The sequence below is a fragment of the Struthio camelus genome, chromosome 10, assembly GCF_040807025.1.
Source record: "Struthio camelus isolate bStrCam1 chromosome 10, bStrCam1.hap1, whole genome shotgun sequence".
Lineage (NCBI taxonomy): Eukaryota > Metazoa > Chordata > Aves > Struthioniformes > Struthionidae > Struthio > Struthio camelus.
Genome location: NC_090951.1, coordinates 6,086,280 through 6,103,346, shown reverse-complemented (window position 1 = coordinate 6,103,346; position 17,067 = coordinate 6,086,280). Strand labels below are relative to the sequence as shown.

Below are 17,067 nucleotides of genomic sequence, written 5' to 3'. Positions count from 1 at the left end.
TAGAATGCCTTTTTTCAGAAAGTGGCTGCTAAAATAGTGGTTGCACTGAATTACAGATATGTGACATAGGTAAATAATCCCACACATGGTTAGGCAAGGCTTTACTCTTCTAAACGGAGAGTAGTTTTTAGCTGCAACACTATTTTGCAGTGTGTAAGGCGATCTTTTTCTGAAATTGAAATCAAAAGGAGACTTTCTGGTAGGGATCAGTGCCGTTTGCACATTGCTGAAAAATGTATCCGTTTCAGATGTGATGCAAGATGTTTGTCTTCTTCCAGAGTCAAATCTTTCTGTTTATCCACAGAACTGGAGTATCGACAATACAGTCTCCCACTACTGCATATCCCATCTCTTGCTCACTGGGAAGAGCATGCAAGGTCAGAGGTGCTTTAACGCTCCCGGCCGAGTTTTTCCTTTGGTCTTCCTTCTGACTTTGCTTGTCACTGGCGATCCATACAAGTACAGTGGTGCTAGATTATTGCCAGTCTCTTTCCTACAAAGGAGAATATGCGGTGGCTTTGTGTTTGCTGTGTTCCAAGATTTTAATACAAAGAAATGAAGTGGGATAGACAAAGGGATTTTGAAGCTAGACGACATCACTTTCCTTCTGCCAGCTGTCACTTTGCAAAGCCTGTGTGTCGTGTTTATAACAAGAGCTTTCAGATCAAGCGCAGGAATGGTGTCTCCCATCCTAGGGGATATATTTGTGCCTTAGTCCTCCAGCACTACTGTATGTAATATACAGTGAAACTTGCTTCGTGCTCTTCCTGTGTAAAATACGCAGGCACAGTACCCACAGCATATTGTGTTGTTTAGAACATTCATCTTCTATGTTCCAAGGGCGTAGTATCCTGTACTTAATCTAAAGCTGACACCAGTACAATTTATGGCCTGATTGCAGTTGAATTAGATGAACTGTTAACATTGTTTGAACTCATTTGCACTTGATCTGCTAGTTGCTTCGTCAAAACAAGGGGCTCTGTTCATTGGCATGAGGTAGTAAGTGGCCTAGAGAAATACTGGCAGTGGTGGCATGCTGGAGGGATAAGTTAGATTCCATATGTTCTGGATATTGCTGGTATCTGCTCTTTAACATCCAAACTGCACTCTGACAGCATGTTACTCTTCTTGTATAGAGACAATCCCAGCAGGCCTTGTAATTTTTAGAGAAGCATTCTCCGTGCTGGTGAGCGCTTGGACAATTTTATTCAGGAGGCTTAGGATTAGCTGTACCTATTAAGTGGTGGAACGCGTAGGTTAGGGCGTTGCTTTGTAAAAATGTCATGTAGTATAGCCAGCCGTCTGTGATACTACATGGGAGTAGTGCTGTTCTTACTTTTGCAAACTGAATTAAGCAGCTTAAGAGAACAGACTGGCCTCAGCTATCATGTGCTACTTCATGACAAAGTATCCTATGCCTGAAATGATTTTATTTTGACAGTAGACTCTGCAAGGTTGGGGCTGTGCCTTTCTCACTGTTTTGTCTAAATCAAAGCTCAAGCTGCTATCTCTGTGTGACAGCAAATGGGTTTGGGTCTTTTTATTTATTTGTTTGTTTGTTTATTTATTCTGTATTTGACGTACATGATTTCCTTTGGCAGAGAGTGGAAGTAGTGCTCTGAAGAGAAGGCAGATTCTGTATCTGAAACATTTTACAGGGAACCCTAATAAGAAAGTCTGTGGGTAGCCAGTGGTGTGTGCTATGACCTAAAGGAAAGCATATGAAACCCAGACACCATCAAGAACCTTAAAGGTCAAAGCAACCTGTTAAAATCAGCAGGATAGATTGCTGGAAGCTGGGGAAAAGATGCCAGAAATGCAATATCATGCTGTTCCAACATAGCAGTCGATCAATTCCTTCTCCACTGTCGTGCAATTAAAAAGCTTCTGATTTTTTCAGATTTCGTTATTTTAAAACTCTACCTCTTCCCATGGGCTGGTTTTAGTTGCAGATGTTTGTGAGATTACAGTAGCACTCATAGTACGTTCACTGACATAGCATTTGCTGAATTAACCCTTACTGAACCCTGCTCAGGAAGCACAGCTTGCTGCGTGCATGGTCAGTCTTTTATCGTATTTGCATGGTCAGCCAAAAATCAGGCAGCTTTTAACACAAAACCTGAAATCAGGGGCTTACTTTCTGCAAATTTTCTCTATTTTCTCAGGGAATAAGGAGCAGAAGTCCAGTTGCTGACGTCTGTTAGTTTCTGCTGAAGTAATTAGGGAGTGCTAGCTGCAGAGTTCAGCTCTCCCCTCGCTAGGGCCTGGAAGGCCATGTGAGGGAGGACTCCGTTTAGCTCAAAGTGATTTCATAATCTTTGGTAGGAAGGCAGATCACGTCACTGCAAAGAAACGTCTTCAGAAGTCGCGCCTCACAACACTGATACAGGAGTAGTAAATACAGTGTCTCCCTCCACCCTTGACTGCTTTATTGGCGCAAGCAACTGATATTGCTGGAATGTGAACGTTTGGTGGGTGTGTAAAACCTGCATGATTTCTCTCTGCACGGCAACTTGCCTCTTGAGTCAAGTAGTGGTAGGAGTTACCTGGGTGTCACTGAGGTTGTTTTTGTTTTGATAGCCTTATTTATGGGCAGTGTTACCCGGCTGCTGTTATGGGCTTGCTGATGTCTGAGCCTACTGAGAAAGTGAAAAGCTGGCTGCGTGAGGGGCAGGAGCGCTTCTGAATGCACAAAGCCAGCTGGCTTGTATATGCCAAATGGGACCAGAGGGATCGGAACCCGATTGTTGACCAGATAGGCTTCATCAAGTGAATGAAAAAAATCTGTATTGCCTTCGGAGGGAGATGGATTGTGGCCACATATAGACATGATCTGCTCTTTTTTGTTCCTAAATGTAAAAATATTGGAGAAAAGGTGTCTCTGTGTGTTCATATATTCTTTGTTTAAGCACTTCTATTTGCAGTTTGGGATCTCAAAAATAGTATACATCAGGCATAAAGACTATCTAAAAGTCAAATTATGCTATCTGGTCTCATTGTATTTGTTGAACGCAGCCCCAAGCATTGAGGAATAGCACAAATGGGAATTGGTGAATCAAAATGATAAAGGCAGAATTCTACTCCTAAGAGTGACTTTTTAAAGTTTTTTTTTTTTTAATTTTTCTAATATTAGAAAAGAGAAGTAGATGTCAGAATTCACGAAAAAATACTTTTAACAAAAATAAAGCTACCGTTTAAGTGTTAGTTTTAAATGGGAAGCAAAGCATGAAACCACAGGCCATTTGTGTGTGTGCAGTGTTGCAAAAGACACAAAAGAGACTGCCAAGCACAGCAAACCCAAGCTTTAGAAGTGATCATTCAGAAAGACTGTCCAAAGAACTACAGTGAAATCTAAAAAGTATGCTGTGCCTTTTTTTTTTTTTTTTTAAATCACGTAGAGAGTGGATATCGAACCCCTCTCTTGTGTATGTAAGGTCGCTATCTCAAACTCATACTCTGGAAACACAGATACATACTGGTTGGAAGTGGAATCATTTACTGGGATATATTCAGAGAGCTTAGATCCTGACTGGGTGTTGCTGAAGTTTTCCTTCCTGATTTTAGACAGTTGTTCATCTGCACAAATTAAGTTCTGTAGTTATTTGTCTTTTAACATTACAGACATCAAGATTCAAAGGTTTGTTTTACCGACAGATAAAATATTGGCATCCTTTTATTTCTAATAGTACCTAAAATGAGTGTTAAAGGGTCTAAACTAGAAGGAGTAAGTTTGGATCATGTTGGAATACAACTGAAATATGAAATCTCATTTACTCTTTCAGAATAAATTATAAACAAGTTGAGTGGAGCAGGAAAGACGTCTCAGTTTTCTCTTCCCCAGTACTGAAATAATTAGCTCATAATTGAAAAGGGAGTCCGATTGTGCAGACACATAATTCATTATTTAGCATAATACAAACATACTATTTTAACAGAAGAGGATTAAAAGATTTAGCAGGGGCTATTTTCAGTTCTGCTCCTTGTCACCATATGGTGATTTTACTCTTTTGTTTTGTGTGAATACCAGTTTTGATCTTGTTCAGTGCAGCATTATAGAATAAGAACACGAAAGACCTACCATTATGTTTGCCAGATCAGTGATTTCAATTTTCTAGTGTACTTGTGCTGTTCTGGAGTTTAAGGCTTATAGCGGAACAGTGGCCGTAGAAGGGTGTCCTAGATTACCTTCTTTTGATAGAAAAGATATTGTTGCATATTTTTGATGAATTCCTGCTAACATCTGCGAAGGTGTAGTTTCTGATTTGCAAACCCAGTCCCATGGGGTTTGCAAATTCACTGTTCCATTTGCTGCTGTTGCATGTGTTGCTAGAAAAAATCAACAATAGAGGGAATTGTTGATTTTATTGCATGGGTTTGTTTTTTTTTTTGACCTTGCTTTCACCATTTCTGATGGTCTGGTGCAGAACTCATCTGTAATATTATTTCAGATAAATGTAGTTAAAGATGAGATTTGTAAAAATTGCCAGGTTCAATTCGTAAGTTGTTGTATTTTGCGATCTACGAAATCCTGATGAGAACAGCAGGGTGATTGCATGTCCTTGGCTGTGATTGCCATTCCTGGGTCTCCGGTGCATTACACAGCACTAATTAATATTAAAAAAAAAAATCTCTTCTAAGAAAAAGCTGTAACATTTCATAGGGTATTTCAAGGAATTTTATAACTTATGGAATTCTGTAGCATGGAAATAGAATGTTGTCTAAGGCTTTTCAGTGAATCTGGATTCTAGAGACGAGTAGAACTGCTGTTTATATTGCATATTACTTCTACTACTCTGTTTGTTAATTCTGTAAACCTCAGTTTAAATTCCACTAAAATCCACTTGATCTCAAATCTCTCATCTCCTGCGTTCTGCAAGATTTTTCTATTAGGATCAAAATATGAGCGTATAGGAATCTATACGTGGGTAACATTAAAGGATATGCACAAACCTGGCGAGCTTAGCAAGTTAGATCAGAAGTGCAGCTTTTGCCTCATGAATGTCTGTGTTTTCTGGGCGTTAATCTGGCTGGACTTTGTTACTGGATGATAGGGGGAGATGCAAGGATTTTATTGCATACTACGGTATTCTGCACAGTGCTGAGACCAGGGTACGTGATTTCTGGGTCTTAGCATCTGATTCATTGTAGGCTAGGTTTTCCTAGGTTTGACTAGGTCACTTGTGGGAACTGGGGAAATGAGGACTCATGTTTTCTCACGAAGTCCTCCGGTTTCACAGAGAGTTTAAATGATACCCCTAGAGCATTTTGGTGCCGTGCACGAAAGAGAAAGGAAATGCAGATTTGTGTACTTCATATTTTCCATAATGCAGTTGCATGTGACTGTACTGCATTTACTCTTCTTCCATATCTACATAGCTGAGGGGCACGTCTTTTGGCCTCTTGCATTCTGTCTGTCGATACTTTGCTCTGGGGAGGGTATTAGACTTGGTATCTGCTCAAGGCAAAAGTGTCAGCCTCTAATTAGTCACATATGGCACCACCGGAGACATCTCCATCCTCACCCTGATTCAATCTGTACTTTCTTAAAGACGTATTGATGGTTGAGCTGCAGGCACATGCTGATTTCTGTGTCCCTAAATAATGGCAGTGCATGTTAATGATCATTAATTGGTAAAAATGGTTCGTGAGAGGACTTGAAGATCTCAAGAGTCCCAGCAAGTATAATAGCTTAGAAAACTGCTTATCTTCTGTGCCTGACTTGGATAGCAGCTGGATGGGAATGATCTGATGGCTTGCATCAAAGATTCTTGCAGAATTGTCATTTCAAAGGCATTTTAATTAGGTGTTATAGAAAGCAATTGGGTGATGTAGACTACTAGGGGGGATGAATTCCTTAAAACTTGGATCATTATGGGTTGGTTGGTTGGTTTGTTTGTTTTTGACTTCCAGCAAGTGTGAACCAGGTCAGAATATTCAGATTGGGGTTGAATGCTGTAAGAGCATTCAACTGACCGACATGGCTATTTATGCTTTTGTGTCTCATAAGGCTGATGGACAGTTCTCATAACGTGCCTTGTCAATAGCTCTGTGTATTTTTCATGGCAGTGGTGAAAGGCTGTAGTACTTACTTCTTAGGGAGGACAGTAGGTAGCCTTTCTTATTTTGTCCTAGTGTTTTTTTTCTCTCTGGGGAAAACAGAAATGGATGCAGCATTTAGTTAATGACCACAGTTTTTAAGGCCTGAGAAGAAACATTGTGATTGTCTAAGTCTGACTTCTTCAAAACCTCATCTAGGGAGTTCTGCATTGACCTGTAATTTACAGTTTGCTAGCTTTCCATTCAATTAGAAAGTGTGAGGGAATAGATCACAAGTTTAGGGCTTGAATCTCAGTTATTTTTACTCATATGAAGAAGATCGTTGCAACCACTGGTTACTTGTCTCAAAAGGCATTTGCTGCAGGATCTGGACTTCTAAATGCCATAGGCATTAAAGTGCACCAGCAGTTATCCTAATGGCCTGCTAAAGCTGGTTTCTGAAGGGCAGAATTATGTCTCACTTTGTTCACATGAGTAAATCCTAGTGTGTCCAATGAAAAAGCCAGTTTGGTGCTTCACAATGTAGTCTTCCTTCTTGACAGTGCCAGGGTTTGTACTCTTCTTGAAGGCAATACTATATATGCAATGCTGTTTCATATGGTGTGCATATACAAGTAGATATTTAGAGAGGCATATAGTACTTCTAGACTGACAAAGTGTTTAATCTAATGCTAGACTGCTTCCAGGATTACATGTGCAGGCTGTATTTCAAGGAGCGCTGTTCGAATTCGATGACATCTACAGTACATCTGTTGCCACCACGGCATTATTGCTGCATCGCTGCCTCTCACAGAGGTCATGGCAGCAGATTGGAACATTGTGTTTCCAGCTCCGTGTAATAACCTCCTGAATGCATGATATACTGGAAAGTAGCTCACTAGATGAAAATATTAATAAAAATGAAACAATAGAGGAGCTGATGACTGGTTGTATCTTCCTTGTAACTGGGTGTGTAGAGATTGCATACTCAGACAGATGTGATAAAAAGAAACTGGGAGACAAGAGTTTAAGAGAGATGGTTTGTCTCCACTGACTTTTGTGGCTCTGCTCAGGATACTCTGATAGGCACAAGATAGGTTTATAGGCGGTTGCACCTTTGAAAATACAACCTCTCTTCATGCCTAATCCTTGCAACCCATGAATTATTTACAATGTACCATTTGATCTGTACTTTGAGAAAGGTATTGGCAGAAAGTTATTAAAATTGGCTGTAGGGGTGTTAGGATGTGGATCAAACTGAAACTTCATATTGGTACTTTGGGTCTGAATCTAAATTTTTTATTTTGCAAAGGAGAGAATTTAAGGCTAAAGGTCAGAACTTCAAATCTAGATCAGAAAAATGTATTTCTATGTTCTCTGAATTTCTGAGTTAGGTTTAGTAATCTTCCAAATTGTTGGAGTATTTGGAAATAATCTATTACAGTTTTTATACTGAAAATGTTGGATTTGCTTTTGTTTTCTGTTTTATCCATTTCCAGCAAGATTTGGTAATTTTTTGCAAGAAAACAACAAAAGTCTGAGATATATATATATATATATATATAAAATTTCAGAAACAGTAAGTAAAAAGGCTTTTCTCAGCAGGGTGAAGGTTAGAGGAAAAAGAGGGTACTTTGTTACGCAAGCTTTATATTTCCTTTCCAAAATAATACTTTCCTAAAATGCCTTAATAACTTTTACTAGAAGCTTGCCAGTAACTTGGGCCTCTTTCAAAGGATAGCCTGGATGCTGTGCCTTATTTTCAGATGCTTTATATTTAACCTGCTTCCTTATCTCTGAGGAAACAATTGATAAACACTCTCTATATTAAGCATTCTTCTGAAAATTTAACCCGGGAAGCTGTAGGTAGGAAAATGAAGCTAACCATTCGTAATGCTTAGCTCTTCCTACTAATTCTGCCCTGATTGTTTTTCTGATAAGGCAAATTTTTCTCCATAGTTGCAAACATATAATAATAGGTCTATGAGATTGTGGTAATGTTGTAGTAATACGTAGCCAAAGCAATTAGAAGGAAGAAAACCGGTATTAATGGTAAATTCATATATACATTTTGCTTGGCCGTGGTTAGTCAGAACTGAATTCATCAAATAAAATGTTAAGGAAGTGAAAACTGCGAAATAAATCCATGTGCGGTTCGGTACAGGTGGCAGATTTTTACTTAGAGGCTGATCTGTTGTGTCATTGACCCTCTGCTGTTGGAAGGCGTAAAACAAATGCATAAGTTGTACTTCGGTGGAGAGGGCCTGACTTCTGCAGTAGAGGGAACAGGATTTTCCTCTGTCGCCATTATGATTCTGTTTTGCTCAGTGGCTGTGTTACCCAGTGACATGGTGGCATTTGTGGCTCTTAATTTTATAGAGGAGGACAGGAACGGTTATCCTTTTTCCCACTCCTGCCTTGGGTAAAAGCTGATGCAAGCAAAAGTGGGCAAAAACCATGATGCTTGTTCAGGTGTAGAGTTCAAACATACCTCAAATTTGGAAGCATTTGGATGCTATTAAAGCCAGAGCACCACGGAGAGGAAGCAAGCCATATTTTTGTCAATATGTGGAGTCCACGTTGTAACACTCAGTGGTAATTTTAAGTCTGCTGTGGTTTGGATTCAGATCTACCGTTAAATGTTAATGTTCTCCAGTAGTGTTGGCTTTCTGATAGCTTTCTGCTGGAAAATCTGAGGCCAGTTTAACTTCAGGCAAACAATTTGGGCAAACAATTCACTGAAGGCCATTCAGATTTCCTTGGTAGAAATTTCTTGGACTAATAGTAATAGCTGGTTGGTTGTTGAGGTCTAAGTGCTGGAATGGTACGCTTCTCTCACCCTTTCCTCCCTGGGTGGAAAAATGAGTCTACAAAGCTGTGGTTTCAATATTTAACGTTTTATAAAAATGAGCTATTTCCTTTAAAGGCAGTAAATAAATGAATAAAATAATCTTGTCTGAGGGCAGAGATGTTGATGTAGAAAAGCATACAGGAAAGCTGACCTGCCAGTGTTTTTGAATTTGAAAACCAGAATGTAATTGCCAAAGGTGGGAGTGATACCTGTAGCCAATATGCCATTGCAACCTGAAGGTCAAGCAAACCTTTTGCAACCTTTTGGTCCAAGCAAATTTTGATATAAAATGGGAAGAGGGAAAAAAAAGTCTTGTATGCAAGGCTGCTCTGCTGGGAGGATTTTTCTTCCCTGATAACAATACCAAATGATACTGTATAAGCCAGCTCTATGTTGCTAGGTAGTGTGCCACATAATGTTTTCCTTTTAAGCAGTAGCATTTTGGTAATCTTGATGGTGTGAGGCTATAAGTAAGACCAAGTAAATAGGGAGAGGAAATTCAGAAAACACTCCAATTTTTCCTGCAGCCTGGGAAACACTTGTATTCCTTCTGATTTCCAGATATGCACCACTAGCTGCTGCCTGGGCAAGCAGCTGTTTTCCCAAAAGTGCATCACCCAGAGGCACATCTGCACGATGTGTGGTGTTGTTGGAGCCCTTGCTGCTCTCTCGTACCAGAGCAGTGGTAGGGCAGGTACTCCATTTCCTTGCCCGTGCATGAGTTCTGTATCATATATCACAAGATACAAAGCAAGTAAGTGGGTGTGTTTTGCTGAGGACTGAAACATCTAATTGGAACAGCAAATACTATTGGAGGAGTAAGGTGGTTTTGTTTTGCAAAAACAGTGTGGAAGAGAAGAAGAGTGCATGATGCATCAGCTTCTGATAAACAAGGCTTCTGTAGACACACAGATCTCTTTGGAGTCATACTGATCTTGATCCCTGGGGGTAATACTGCAGTTCCTTGGAATTTTCATCCAGCCTTTACAGAGCTGCCCAGCTAAGAGGGTTGGGCAATTTCAGAAGACGTGATTGTAGGGTTGTTTTTTTCTTTTTTAAAGTGTGCCTGTTGAGACGATGGTAGTGACACCTTTCATAATGCTTCACTTTAAGGGGCTCTTATTTAATTATCTTGAAAAATAACTTGCTAGGCTAATAACTATTGTACTGAAACAAAAAGTTTACCCGTTGGATATGTCAGTTTCATACGACTTCGTCCTCCATGGGCACAATGCTTTTAGCTAAACATTTAGTTCTTTTTTTTTTTTTCTTTTAACCAAAGAGAAAGTGGCACTTTAAATACCCATGGGTGTCCTTTTGCTTACAGAACTTACCGAGGTGATTTAGGCTCTAACTGGTGCTTCGCTTCCTCTCCATTATGCGTCTACCAGTCAACTGACACTTTTCTCAAATATTTACTCTGATATTCTGCTGCAGTTGCCCTCTCCTTCTCCATTCCCTCACCATCTCTCTTCCATGGAGGTATGGCACATATTTCAGTTACCCTCTATTTAAATAGCAACACTCCCTTCCAGTACAAACAGTCAGTCGGTCATTAAACAATGAGGAAGACCAACGGTGAAGGAAGTTATGGGTGAGGCCAGGAGTGTGTGGATACAATTTTGCAGAAGACTTCCTGCTTAAGAAAAGAAAAGGACACTTTCCGTTAGAGTGTCAAGGTGTCATTCTGTAATGCTGTGAGAGATATAAAATCAAGGGGAAAAATCACTGCTGCAGACACAAGTGCTGGACGTAATTTAAAATTACGTAGAGGCGACCAAATTATTGTTAAAAGCAAGCCACTTGAAACAAAACATTGAAACTTTACCCATACCTTCGCAGCTCCTCCTGTAGCAAAAGGGAGGAAGGAGCAAGGGGGGGAGACGATCTTTCAGAAGGTGATTTCGAGTAGCTATGACTCATCCTCAGGAGGTCCCTGCCTTTCTTCCCTAACAATAGAGAGAGTTTAGTGAGATTATCCTTAACAGAGTATCTATAGCTTTTATAAACACGTCACTATGGTGTCCTTTCTCTTATCTAATGTCTGGCCCTCAAGCCAGCAGAGGGTTGCGTTGGTAATTTGCTGGGAACTCTAGACCTACTCATCCTTTGTCTGTGAAAAAGAACAGTGGGGCATTCCCTGTTGGGAATTAGGAAGTTTAGTTGGGGCAGGAAGTTTAGTTGGGGCGACTGCAGTCCCTCTCCAATGCTTGTCCATAAGATTGAGAGTGGATGTGACATCTTGGGGACTGCAGGGTTAAAGGTACATTAAAAAGGAAAGACAAGAAAAAACCTGTAAATAGGAACCATCTGACTATTGTTGTGTCTAACAGTTTTTTGGCTCTGCAGGTAAAATGCATGGAGGTGATCTGTACTGCTGAAGAGTGCTTGTTTAAGTGGAGAACACAAACTTAATATATAGCACATTTATGCTGTGTTTAGTTTAGCAGTGATTTACTTTCTCGCTGTTATAAATAAAAAAGTAGTAAGAGACAAGCTAGTTTATACAACGAAGGCAGTGAGAGCTGTCAGGATTGCTGAAGTCTGAGACTGTAATCCTGCATTTCTAATGGAATGTGGTAGGATGGCTTAGCTCCTTCACCATTTCAGTGATTTATGTTTGGATCACTTTCAGGTTAGGCTTCATACCCACAGGTCGTAGAGATGAATGTGTTACTTCCTTTGCAGTTGCCTTCAGCCTTTTTCAGTTTGTGAAGCCCTAAAATGTTTCATGAGAGATACAGATCCTTGCACACTGAGCGTGACCATATTGATGACAAACTTGGTTTCCTTCTTCGCCTTTTGTTGACCTAATACAGGTAGAGAGCCACAGGCCCTTGGAGGTCTGTAAACCAAAAGTACAAAGCACTTTGTCTACAAGGACAATATGCAGTAGAAATGTGTTACTGCATTACCTAAACCAGTGTTTTCTGGTAGGTGAGACCAGTTCTGAAGGACCCAACTGAACAGAAGTTTTCCTTTTGTAGTAGAGGTGTGTCGTCAGTATGGCCGTGTTTCAAAGTACTTAGCAGATGGATTCTGTTCCAGGTGCTAATGTTGTAACCTCTCAGGGTTGTCTTTCGTTAAAGTTGTCATTATGGGATGGTATTTTAGCTTAGTAAAGATGGTGCCTGCCTTGGTCTGAGAATCCTTACACCTAACCCTCTCTCCCCTCTTTGGTTTGCCAGCGCTTGATACATTCCATGGTATGTGGCAAGGCTGATTTATTGAAAGAGGTTTGAAAACAGAGAGCAGCCTTGACTCAAGAATGGTTTGTAGATGCAGTTATGTTTTCTGTCACATCACAGTTGCTATGGAAACTTAGCGAAGGTCTCTTTAGCAGTCACTAGATGCTGCATGTTCTGGGCAAAAGTAAGAGATGTTTCAGTATTCCTGTAAGCTGAGTTGTTTTGCAGAAGTGTTCGTGTGTGTGTGTGTGTGTATGTATGTAGTCTTCTGCAATAAGTCCCTGCTACTGTTGTTACTTATTACTGTTTCTGTGAAAAATAGTGTACCTGCTGTATTGTGGCTGGTAGTCTCCCTTCATCAAGTAATTTCAAAGAAGGTGGATAAACAACATACCCATCTGGTCAAGATTATTGAATATTTCTTCCTCGGGAGGGGAAAACAAGCATCACAGAGTGCAATGGCATATGGAAAGGAAGAGAGGACATGAACTGTACTAAGGAATGGTCTTTTCTATGAATCAGTTATGTAATTCTGTAGGAGGAGGATGAGTTTGGAGCCAATTCACATGCTTAGACTCAGGAAATCTGAGTTCTTTTCCAACGTTTGTCAGACTTCTCGTGTCACTTAAGGCATGATGAAGAGCGTGATGCATTTACAGCCTTAACTGAGTTTTTCTCCTTGCTTGGTAAGTGGGGGGGGGGGGGGGGGAGGGAGAAATGATTAGATGTTCATGAAATGAAATGTTATGGAAATGAAATGTTAAAGTCTCCTGTGTCCATTGGGAGGCTAATATTTCGAGTTGTTAGTGCTTTACTCTCCTTTGATGGTGGATACTATGTAATTACAAAGTATTTTAGAATAAGGTTTTGGCAGTCTGCAGGATATAGGCATACATTCCTAGGTGATGAGTAATCCCTTTTTGTCACCGTGCCCTTTCAGAGCCTTCTCTGAGCTGGAAAACACTCTGCCCTCCCATTGAACGCAGCAGGGGCTGAAGGCTGCAGTACTGTGGAGAAGGGCTGCTCAGGGTGCCAGGTGTCCCAGCTGGCCGGTGAATCAAACGAGTGCCTCTGTTAGAAAGTCTTGCTGTGCCTGGCAGGTTGCGTCAAACGCAGCTCCCTCTCCTTCCTACTCCTGCCCACTGGTCTGGGAGCAACCTTCCCACCGATGGGCGGCGATTCGACAGAGTTTGGCCATCTCACTGACAAACCGTGGTCAGCCTGAAGCTCTGCTGCAGGTCAGGCACAGGCCTTGTGGAAGGACTGATCTGTCCTTCTTGGCAGAAGTCGGAAAACACGAGATTTTGTAGTTTGTAGACGCTACCCCAGAGAGAGCTTTTTTGGCACCAGCTCCACAGCTGATAAGCATTCAGCACTGCTGGAAATCCCAGAGGTGTTCCTTTGTCATGTTAAACTTGCCACAAAGAGAAACAGTTGATTTCTTTTGGGCTGCTTAGACAGGGTTGTCTTGATGATGGGCACCTTCAGAAGGACTTCAAGATGCATGTATTATTTTACTCCCCAAAATTCAAATAGTTCTATTGGTAAAACAAACTGAGTACTCAGAAGTGATTCTTCAGGTGGTCTAGCAGTGAAAGAGAAGAATCTATTCATAAAAATATTCTTTTGCATTTCAAGTGACATAATTTACAGATTTTTCCCACTTATTTGACTCTCCTGTCATGGTACATGGACTGTAAAGCTTCTATATTTTCCGTTCCTCCTAAGAATAAACAGAAATATTTTAAACTTATTTCGAATCTGAATTAATTCGAAGTTCTCCTATCTGCTGGTATCAACTGCACTGATTTCTCAGATTTTGTAGTTCTTATGTCCTAATGTTGAGACTAACTTTTCTTGTCAGCTCTCTGATGAACCATTTTGTCCTGGGCACTTTCTGTAGCTCCACAGAATTGTTACTTCAGCCCTGATGCAGACTGGGAACATTCTTTCTGCGCAGTCTGGGATAATCTGTCTCTTATTGACAGATCTCACATTTTTATCAGTTTTGTAAGGTTAATTAATGCAACAGCCTCCCCTCCCCATCGTCTTAAATATTTAGAGGGAAGAAAGAGATTTATGCACATTTTTGCTGCAAAAAGCTAGATTTGATTGAATTTCTGAGTAAGATTCCCAGCCAGCACAGTTCCATTGAAGTTCGGATGTATGCTAATCAGCTCAACTGAGTATGTGACCTTTCTCAATTAAATGGTGTCACTTGTTGAGATTGAGCTATTTTACAATGAACGGATGACGATCTCTGCTATGTTTTTGTATACTGAAAAATCTACATCTTTTCTACCGTCTTTTATCTCTCTGTAGCTATAAAGAATGATGGAGAGGGTGTGTACCGTTATATACACATATATACACACGGATGTTTATGCGCACAGTCACCCACACACAAATAAATACGGTAGGAAAACCCCTTCCTCTCTTTCCTATTATTAATTTTTGCACTGGTGCACCCTTAGCTTCTGCAGTGAGTAGAGCCTAACTGAAGATTTGGACCGCTGTGTTCAAATTTGTTTCTGTATGTCAAAAAGCTCCACAAATCACGTGGAAAAATTTGAAAACACTTGGAAGAAAGCAGCTCCAAGCAGAAATAATTTAGATTCACCCTAATGAGAGGTTCCTTCCACATGGTCCTTGGATTAGCCACCTTTTTCACCCCCTTTTTTCCTACCCCATGACACAGAGAACAAGTGACTTCCCCTTCTTCTTATGGTCCAGCCCGTGAAACCTCTTACTTATCAGTTGGAAAAGGAAGGGAATGGTGATGATGGGCAGGAGAGGGATCCAGAAAGTATGGCGAAAAGGAAGCAAAAGTTGTTGCAAGGAAGCTTAGAATTTCTTCTGTGTAGCTTTGGGACAGAGATGCCGTGTCTCCCTGCTGTTGTTATTTTTGTCTCTTTTCTGTCACATTAAATCTCCATGAGATTAACATTGACTTTAAACTCTTAGAAGTCTTTAAGACAAGCGTACACGGCAGTAAATTCTTCCGTTTCAAGAGTGAGACAAATTGTACTGCACCGCATATTATGGTGTAGTACTACTAATTGCTTAACTTGATAAATGTCTTCTGATAGGGTATATAGTTAATGAACAAAGATGTTAATTGCTGTTATCTGAAATAGCTACATTTGCAGGGGCGTTCTCTGGAGCCATGGATGTCTTCTAAAAGATTTATTTCAAATCATCCATTGTTTTCAGCAGTTTCAGAGTCCATTAGCCATCAGTGCATTGACTGAATACTCTCCTCCTCCACCAAAGTTTTAAGAGCAATCAACTCTTCCTACATGTTATTCAGCAAGAGAGAATCTTATTTGGGTATACCAAACTTATCTGTAATGCAGTATGCTCATCACGGTGGGCTACAGTGACATCGCTTATTCTGAAGGGCAGCCAAGAGAGAAATAAGCACCTAATGGTGGAAGAGCAAGGGTCTGGAATAGCCTTTTTTTCCCCTCCGTCTGGAGTATTTAACTGGAAAAAATCATACTTTATTGTTGTTATGTTGGTGGGAGCTATGTCAGTCTAAATATGTTATAATGCAGATAACCCTCTATATTTGTAAAATTCATCCTTTCTAGATGCTTTCTTTGGAAAATATGCAGCTGAAGATTTAGTACATTATTACATGAGTAAGTGCATACAAGCCTCATATTAACAATGGACGTCATGTTTATTCTTTCCTTTTAGAATTTCCCATGGAAACAAGTGGGCAGATTTTTGCATTATTGAGTAGTCTTTTACTGCTGACTTTTCCCAGAAATGCTAAGAGAGAAGCAATTTTACCTGTGAGCATAAATGTTCTTCCAGTTTTAGGAGAAATGTATCCCCCTAAAATTTGATTTAGAGTAGCTTTTGGTGTGCGGATATTCTGGAGAAAATTAAGTTGTTTCAAAGCTGTATGATTAACAGATCTTAATGGAACTGAAAAAAGGGGAAATTTTCACTGAGGTTAACACGTACCTGATTCTCTAATGGAAAAGTTGCATGTTTTGTTAGGAGATTAAAGGCTAAGGTGAAGAGAAGGCTTGACTTAAGGCTTTTGTTTATTGCAATACATTTCATTTTCAGTTAGAAATTTCTTAAGAGTTTTTGAGAACATATTCAACAGCAAATAGTCAGTAGTTAAAACTATAAACTCATATATATAGTTTCTTTGGCCAAAGTTTCCTAAGTTACGATTAATTTTGTAGAATGAATAAGAGAAGTGCATTATCTTGCTTCATTGGATGGATTTCAGACCTAGTCAAGTAATATAAATCTCCTTCAAAAATGGCAGCCATAATAATGATAAAAATTATTATTTTCTTAAGTAAAGCCATTTACAACTGCACGTGATGTATTACTGCCCAAAGATGCTGTGGTTTTTGATTATGAAATGTTTTGTACTAACATTAGGTTGAAGTATTCTGGTCCTCACTGCTCATTCTGTTCCCCGTGATATGCTGCCCCCTAAGTTATGTTAACATAATACTTTCTGTTGACATGTTACAAATGAGACCGAACCAGTTGAAAAACAGGCTGGCAAAAGCAAAAAAAAAAAAAAAACAACAAATTAAGGCTGGATCAGTTCCCTGATCTGCCTGACACCACAAGCCAAACAAATATTTGTTCTGGCAGAGGCAAAGTGGTTGGGGTGTGCTGTAGGATGGAAGCGACCTTGCTGTGTAAAACTAGTATTGATGCCAGATGCTTCATAGTAACCCACCCAGGATTGGTCTCCCTTTTTTTAAGGTATTTTCAAATGTCCGCATCCACCTCTCTGGTTGTAGACGGTCTTACGATTTGAATTTCCCGTGGAGAAACCTGTGCGTGAGAATGCAGCTTCTGGGGTTTTATGCAAGCTAGACCTACTGGAAGACAAGAACTTTCAACGCTTGCATTGCTTATTTATCAACCACAGTGATTCACAGTGATTGACGTTCACATACCTGAATGTCAAAATAGCCTGTGTTTGAAGAGGAACCAATGACTCATGCT

The 17,067-nt window shown here is 40.1% G+C and overlaps 1 protein-coding gene across 6 annotated transcripts in view; it reads left to right on the top strand.

Moving 5' to 3' along the window:
- The window catches only part of CMIP (c-Maf inducing protein), a 140,367-nt gene that overhangs the window by 53,131 nt on the left and 70,169 nt on the right, over positions 1-17,067 (top strand). The gene's annotated exons all lie outside the window — the stretch shown is intronic.